Source organism: Cygnus atratus, chromosome 2 (genome assembly GCF_013377495.2).
Source record: "Cygnus atratus isolate AKBS03 ecotype Queensland, Australia chromosome 2, CAtr_DNAZoo_HiC_assembly, whole genome shotgun sequence".
NCBI lineage: Eukaryota > Metazoa > Chordata > Aves > Anseriformes > Anatidae > Cygnus > Cygnus atratus.
Genome location: NC_066363.1, coordinates 33,841,233 through 33,850,103, shown reverse-complemented (window position 1 = coordinate 33,850,103; position 8,871 = coordinate 33,841,233).

The window sequence follows — 8,871 nt, the reverse complement described above, 5'->3', positions numbered from 1 at the left end:
GGTCCTTGGGCAACCCAACAATGCTGACCTTGGCCAACCATGCTGGCTTACTTCCCACCATGGCTAGTGATTTGGGTTGCTTCACTCCACCCACACTATTATGTGCCCGCTGCAGGATGAGTGATGTTACAGATGGTAGGCATAGGAGCTATGTGTGGAATATATATAGGGGTCTCATGGACCTCAAGAGGTACAGGTTTTCTACCCTTAGAGGACCATAGGGACCTTCAGGTCTTGTGGCCCATAAGAACATAGCATAAAGGACACTAACACAAATTCTTGTACCCTTCCATAAGTCCCATATTCAGCCCAAACATCGTGTGCAGCAGGGAGTAGAGAGCCATAACTGCAGAATTATTTCCTTCTGCCATTAAAAGAAATTTTAATGCACAGCAAGCTCTATTGAAGTGCAAGTGAAGGGCCCATTTCATAAAAGATTTAGGCACCATCTCGGTGCATACTTTTGATTTGTACAGCAGGGAGCTTGCACTTGGGAAGAAAAAGGAGGTGGTAGTGGGGGAGGAATTTGCTTTAAGTGACAGCTTTTTTTCTTACTCATTTTGTATTCAAAAGCCCAAATATATTTTCTCTCTCACTAGCCTTGATTTATGACCTTATAAAAATGAGATAGAATCAACCCAGACAGAAACAAAGGTTAGGTCTTCCCAGAGCCTGAAGCCTTTGTATAAGTCCCTGAAGAACAGCTGTGCAAATTACATTTGCGGCTATCAGATAAAGTGGAGACAGAGAGCAGTTTCTTTAGCAGGATCTGGACAAGATTCCATTTTATTTTGTCATTTTGAATGCAGGTTTGATTTTGTTTGTTGGTAATTGCAGCCTTTAATGTTACCTTGCTAAAAATGGCTATTGCAGGAGAACTCGCATCAATAGGATATCAGTACCGGCAGAAAGAGAAACATCCTGTTTATGTGAATGTCCCTAACAAAAGGAGTCAAGATCTAAATAGATAGAAGGGAATGCCAGTAACCATGAAACAAACTACATGCCAGATGTTATGCTGCTCAGAGCACTCCTAGAAGTTGATCAGATGTCATGTTGATAAGCACAGCTTAAGAACCTGTATAGAAGGAAAACACAGATGACATTTGCATGATTAAAGGCTCATGTAGTACTTCTACATTAAATCATAAATAAATTCATTTTACTTGATTGTATGAATTAAAAGGTTACATTTCAAGGATTTCACTTTCCTTTCTTTATAAATTCATACAAAGCATTTCACAGAACTGCTGAAAAGGACTTCTGGAGGTTGCCTGGTCCAAGTCCCTGCTCACCTCTGAAAAGAGGCTGGCCCCATCTTTGTAATTCCCCAAAGGCCCTGGCAAGCTGCTGTTAGGTCTCTCTCCATGAAGCCATATAATCTCTGGGCTGAATAAGCCCAGCTCCCTCAGCCTCTCCTCACTGGGCAAGTGCTCCAGCCCCTGTCATCTCAGTGGCTCTCTGTTGAGCTCACTCCAGTGTTTTGAGCTCACTGGGCAATGTAAAACTGGCCACAGTGGCTTCACAAACATCAATATGAAAAATTGTTTCTTTCAACTTGCTGACCATATTGGCTTGATCAATGCATTTCTTGAGAGTGTGCTCCACCCCACCATCCAGGTTGCTGATGAAAATGCTTCACAGTGCTAACATTGGTACTGCCATTCCTAACCAAATGCCAGTTAGACCAAATGTTGAATGCTGTCTTTTGAACCCAATGGTCCAGCTTTTCATCCATCTAGTATTCTGCCTCTCCAACCTGTAAATTCCCAGCTTGGGTACAAGGATACTGTGGGAAGCCCAGTCAAAAGTCAAACTGAACAAAATCCATATTTGCACAGGAATATTCATGCATCTGTGACACTTCTTTCTTTTTTTTTTTTTCAGTTAACATGGTATGATGTTTTCATCATCAGTGAGATTTCTCTTTTATTTTTTCTAATTCAGAACTACAAATAAGTTCTACTACTGATCCTCTCTCCTGTGATGTAGATAACTTGGAGCAGAATATTCAAGACTTGCAGAAGATAACAAGCTCTCTGAATAAAGACCAAATTCTGATTATTCAGCCTGTTTTCCACTTTGATATTCCTTGGAAAATAGTTGTGTTTCTCAAAGAGTAATAAAAGTTTATTTTTCTTGTTTAAATCTCTTTTGGGTTTCAAGACAACTCTGAGGAAGTGAAGTGTGGGAAAGACTAAGGCCTGAAGAGAAGGGACACAAGCCAAGACCAGCAAGACCACTGTGGATTTTTACAGAGGTGAGACCTGTATCATCACAAATGTATCTGTAGCTAGCAGATGCTCTAAGCACTGTTACTACTCAATATATATATTTTCACTCTTTGACTAAAGGAGGAGACAGTTCCCCTGCAGCAGTGCATTGATTTTTTTCAAATATTTTTTTCTTCTCAGAAACCTTCTCATTTTGATATAGCTTTTGATCTTGTTGAAAAACATTACCTGTCTTTGCTTGTTTCATCAAAATTAGGTATTTTTTCATCAAATAACTTGGTTCACTAAGTGAGTAAATGAACATTGGTTTTGTTTGTATTAAAGAATGCCAGGAAATATAATAGTAGCAGCTTTACTGTAATGTAAAATCATAGTGTTTGATAAGCAGGGTCTGTATTCAAAATGGAACAATTTTACAATGTGGAAGCAAAAAGTAAAAAGTGGCGTTTCATGTTGGTCTTTTCAAAAGTCAAATTTCTGTTTCAGGTAGCCTTAAAACTTTCTGAAACGGCTGAGAGTTGTGGTGGACCGTGTACTTCTCAGACTCACAATTCATGACATGGAGATTTCACTGCTCCACCCAGCCCAGGGTGGTGGAGATGCATTATGTCTCATTCCTTGTAGCAACATTTATGGGCAGTTCTTGATCCCTGCTCTTTTTCTGTACCTTAACCTAATGCAAATGAACAGCTCTTCTGGCTCCTTACAACGTGGCATGTGACAGTGGAAGATTTCAGGTTACACCAAGGGGACAATTAAGCCTGTCCTAAGATGTGGTAAGGTCTCCAGTAGCCACGTTGCAGCCTATTGACTATTTGAGGGTGCGGGCACCTTCACAGTGGTTTAAACTAACACATTTCACTCTGCAATTGGGGCATGCTAAGAACATGCTAATGGTCAATTATTGTTATTCAGCCGATGGACTGCCTGTGCCACAGGAGCTCAGTTGTTTTTAACTTAGTGTGTCTCTCCATACCAATTTGTACATAAAGCTTTGCAATGGACCACCTTTTAAAAAAAAGTTACTTGTAACAGAAGATTAATTGGATCCAATGACTTAATACAGCTTAATGCATATATAAGAGGCAGTGTCTTTATATAGTCTGTAGACACTTTATAGGGGCAGTAATGGGTAGTCTGCTCAGTGATTTAGAGACACTGCTGAGGAAGATACTCAATACCACTGCAAACTTGTATATATATGCACAATAGTGAGTTTACATAAAGGGACTTGCAAAAAACAAAACAAAACAAAACAACAACCACAAAACAAGTAAGATTATGTAAATTTTAATGCACTACAATATGCATATGTTATGTGAGTGCATCTGTGCATTATCAGTGTGCACTTTGCACGTTTTTCTCAGAAACTTCAGCCTCAAGAGCAAAGGTAAGGTGACATTGTAGTATAGCATGCTTTTCTAAATGCCTGTCAATGAAGGTTTAGATTTTAACTCTTCTCCATGTTGAAACTCACTTGAATACAAAATGGTTCCTGGCTGGGCTGTTTAAAAGATGCGTAAGGAAAGCCACATTCTTTTTGGTGATTCATTTATAAAATTTCAGGCAAGGGAAACAACAGCCTGTAAAGAATTTCCAGCAAGAAAGTGTATGTGAAAGGGTTAGAAAACTATTTCCTGTATTGACCAAAGTCTTCTGCATAGATGAGTGTAAATACTACAGCAGTACTCTGCACTGACTCGTGATCTGGTGTTTTACTACTGGCCGTATATTCAATAGAGCAGGCAAATGGTCAACATTGTGAACTTTATTTTTATCTATTTATTTATTTGAAAACCAGGATGTAGTATTCAATCTTTCAGAAAGCAAAACATTATCATCAAAAGGCAGTGATTGTGCTTTACGCCACCTGGGAACAGAGCAAGAACACATGCTCAATCACTCAGAAAGCCAAGACAGCCCCACTATGTTCTGCTTCTGATTTTGTCAGTGGGATGTGAAACTGAAACGGTTGTGTTGTCTTTGGTACAGAGTAAAACCAAACAGTTGATTCATGGTGACTCCGAAAGCTTGCTCTGCCACTGAGATCATTCTACCCAGTCCATTTTCTTCTGCTGAGCCTCATGCTGGAATAAAAGAAAATGACAAGGGAAAGGGAAGAGGGACCCAGCCATTACAGCAAGGTGGGAATCGCAGCAGCTTTTGAATGTCTCCTGGCCTGCCCAAGCATGCCAGCACAAGCTAGTGTTATGCTGCTAGGAGAAGATAGAAGCATCACACTTCTGGAGAGCAGTCTGTAAATCTGTCCCCGAATTGCACATCACTGGATATGCTGGAAAACAGCTACAGGAAAGAACACAGCCCAGGTTTTATGCCTGGAAGAGTAGCCACTGAAGTCAGTAGATGATGAATGTGAAACAAATATTTTGTAACACTAACTTTTGTCATGCAATAGTAGAGAGAAAATGAAGGATATGGGGATTTTGGTTGGTTGGACAGTTGTTTTGTTTTGTTTTTTAATCCAACATTCCTGATTGAGAGAAACTCTGGGAAAAGTGAATCAAACAAAGCCACTTGAACTCGTTGCCCTGGAAGATGTGTTGGCACAGAAGTGGGAAAGATGTTTGTGACCCTTCCAAATGTTCCAGGAAACAAGGAATATTCTGAGGAAATCTGAGAAGCTGGAAATCCTCACACGGATGCGTGCCAGAGTCAAAAGCATTGTTATAACAGCTGAGATCTGTTTCTGCAGGCCCCATTGAGCAGGACATAAGTACGTACTTAAGCCTATCACAAGCTAGCAAAGTGCAGAAGTGTGGGCTGAAGTTCCAGCTGTGCTACTGATTGCATGTTGCCGTGTTATGATTCTCACTGCATTCACAGGCGGATTTGCTCTGCCTTAATGTTTCTCTGCTATATCAAAAGTAATTATGTGAAGGCGACGAACCTGAACTAGAACATGGCTTTAGGTTATCTTAAACTAACAAAGGCGAAGATAGATATTCACACTGTGTGATTTTGTGCATCTATTCAGGTGCTCTGAGCCATGTGCTCATATCTGTATCTTTCCCTTTGGACATGCAGGCAACTTAGGCTCCCAGACTTACATATTCTGAATCACAGTTCAATTAGATGACTAAAATACTTGTTATAAATATCTTTCCAAAGAGCAAAGTTTTAACTGTGAGGGTAATTAACTGCTGGAATCAATTTCAAAAGTATTTTCTATGTGTCATCACTTGCAGTCTTTCAGCTGAGTGTGGATGTTCATAAATACACACGGCTCCCCACCTGCGTGGGGCTCCTACAGCGCAACTGCACTGCGCTTTCTTGCAAAGTGCTGAGAAAAACTAGTCAGGCCCATGGTGTGCTTTTGGTGTGTGTTATTCCAGAGGGGAGAGCTGTGTACAACAGAGCAGCTGCTTGTGGTAGCAAGGTTTGGCATGTTTGTGTTTCTGAGAAGATACTCAGCAGAATTTTATAGTAATTGCAGCCTCCTGCCAAGACATACTGCATGCTATAATTAGAAGGTGAATGATCAAGGCATGACTTACTAAAATCAATTATCTTCTACCAGGAAGAAGTTTCATAGCCAGCCAGGAATGACTATTAGGTGATGCTATGCAAGATCTTGATTTCAGCAAGATAACACAAGTGACTTTCCAAGTAACAAGTCTGCTTTGATGAAGTGTACGTGCTCCTCCAGCCACAGCTACTGAGCTGTGGCTGCAAACTCTCCAAATGCTTTCTCTTGCTCTCCCTTATCATCTCTGCCTTGCTTGTGTGCCATTTCCATGGGTCATTCTTCATTTATAAACAGATCTCATCCAAGTACTGGTGGCTTTGGGGGTATCTGCTGGAGGATATGTAAAAGCTATGTGTCATTTATGTATTGTGGGAACTTAAGTCCTGGTTTTCCTACTGCTGTTATTTAGTGATTGATTATAGGTGTTGAAGAAAAGCTGTGTGAAAATTTGTGATAAAACTGCAGTTTTCTCACAGTACTTTTGGGTACTCTGCTCCAGAAAGAGCTCAGACCATCTCAGACAATCACTCTGGACCTTTCCTTTCTTACGGAAAGGGGCTGAGCCTTTCCTTTCTTACGGAAAGGGGCTGAGTGTCTGAGACATCAAATGCTTAAGGCAGCTCCAGGAGTCTGAGAAAGGATGTTTACTGTCTATCCACTGACTAGAGGAGATTTTGCATCTACTATAATGGTTTCACGTCTGTGTCCTGAATCTAAATATAGTCATTAAGATTTGATTATGTATTTGGTTATTTTCTTTGTGAGCTTGCTCAGAAATAGAGCGGAGAAGAGTTGACCATAGCCAATAAATAGCAGGCCACTACCCATGCACCCGGGACACTTTGCATGCCAAATCATGCCTTTGAAGATGAGAGGTTTCTCCTATAGTTTCCACATCAGCTATTTTTTTCAAGTGGCACCTGCTTACCACGGTGGAGGAGAAGCAACTGTGGAGTTCATTGTTCTTGTCTCATGTCCTCTCCTGAGCATATGAAACTTTGTTCTGGTTGAAAGTACTGGGCCCTAGCAGCCTTGATGGGCTGCTGGGTATGGTTGTTACCTTTTCACTGTGCCTTCCTTTTCTGGTGCTCATTCAGTCACAAGATCTATCTGTACAGGACTGATTAAACCATCTGTGAATCACAGAGAGGTTTGGGGTGAGATTTGGCAGCGTCAGTAGAGGGAGGTGGGCAGGAAGGTTTTGTGGGAGTGTGGGACAGCCTCAGCTTTTCTTTTCTTCCATTTGGCACTCATGTTTCGTGTCTCTGATAGGGGAACACATGCAGTGCCAGAAAGCTAGGGAGGTGTATGTAGATGGTAGGAAGACAGGGCCATATGGCAGTCAGTGTGCTGACTGTCAGAAGTGTCACTGGTAACGTCCCACGAGGCCCACAGACTTTCTTCTGGGGAAGAGAACACATGTATTTTGGCAACCCTTGGTGCCCCTTGAAGTCTTTGTGTTAAAGACAGAGGCCCTGGACTTATGCTCAGTGTCCTAATGAAACGATGATCTGTCAGTGTGATGGTTGTGATGTCCATAATTTTGATAGCTGGGCTGCCAAGCAGGATCTGACCAGGTACATTGGCCAGAGATGATCTGTGACAGTCCCAAAGCAGAAAGAGGGAAGAATTTGGCAGCTTTACTTCAGCAGTCTCACCACAGTGTTGATGAAACTGGATGAACTGTTTGAACCATTTCATTGTCTTCAAAATCTCAGTGACTTCCTTCACGCACTCTGGAGTGCAAATGCACGACATATCCCCCCTTCCTCGCCTCCTCAGCTCTGTCCCTGGCTGCCTGTGCCTGGAAAATGCAGTGAGTCCGGGCACTGCCCTCAGACTGCACCCTGTTTATTCATCCATAGAAACACAGCCCTTGGGGAACGGATTAACCAGCACATAGCCTGCTTGTATATGGCTTTCCTGAGAGTTACTGTTTTCCCTGTGACAAAGAGGACGAGGGGTTCAGATCCGAGCCTGTCTTGTGGGTCCTACCAAAACCAAAGAGTTTGCAGGCAGGTATTCTTGTGGTGTAACAAGAGATAAAGCCTGTTTTTTTAATTCAGGCATGCAACTGATATCCAAGATGATGAACTGGTAGGGCATGCATAGCATACATTTACCTGAGAGGTTTGTTTACTTTGGCTGAAGTTATTCAAACACTTTTTTTTTCATAAATAAGTCAATGACTGCTATCCTGATAAACTGGTAATCACAAGTATTGTACAATTTATATGAAATAAATACAGCTATTATTAGAAATAAATATTTGCGTATTTGTATTATGGAACATTCAGTGACAGGGAATTTGAGATATTATAAAGAAAAAAATCCCCCCAAAATAAAACAGCAGCACAGTTGGCTTCTGCTCTTTATACACCTGTGCAGCTTTAGGTAAGAATTGAATTACTCTAGAGCAGCCTATAATGCTCAGTTTTCAATTTTCTTGTACTGTATGTGATCAATCTGTATTTCCATAGGTAATGTAAATGTTCTGTCCTGGCTTAGTTACATTTTATGCCCATTTGCAGAAGTGTGAATAAAAACCCAGAGCAAAATTTAGGTGTCTGCAGTGCAGCTGTCTAGATTTGAGCTGCTTGCCTAAATTTGGTTTATAGTCAGTGTAGAAAAACAGTCATTTGGAAGACAGGCTCCATCCAAAATACAGTGGCTGAATCCAAACCTACAAACACCTGTTTCTCTGCATTGACAGTAAAGGGAGCCTGGCTGATCTCTTCACATGCAGACACACTGTAGATAAACAAAAACCAAAGGTGAAAAATCAATATAAGAAACATGGGAGGTCTCTGAAAATCAGAGGTGATCTGCAGGTGCCCTCCATGGATCAGGAGAGAGGTGTTAGGTGACATCATGTCATGAAGATATCAAATTGCATGTCAAAAGCTGTTCCCTTCCTTCCCCCAGTAGTGTTGACAGGAAGGTTGTTCCTGTGCCCCTCTTTTTTAACGGTTACCTCCAGAGTGATCATTAGATTTCCTGCCTGAGAAATGGGGGCTTGGACATTTTTCTGCGTAGCTCTGAATGTTTGCATCCCTGGCTGCTCGGTCCTGTCCTTGTGCTATAAATAATTGAACTGATCCAGGGTAGAAATAATAGAAATAACTCACAATAAAATAAATAAATAAATAA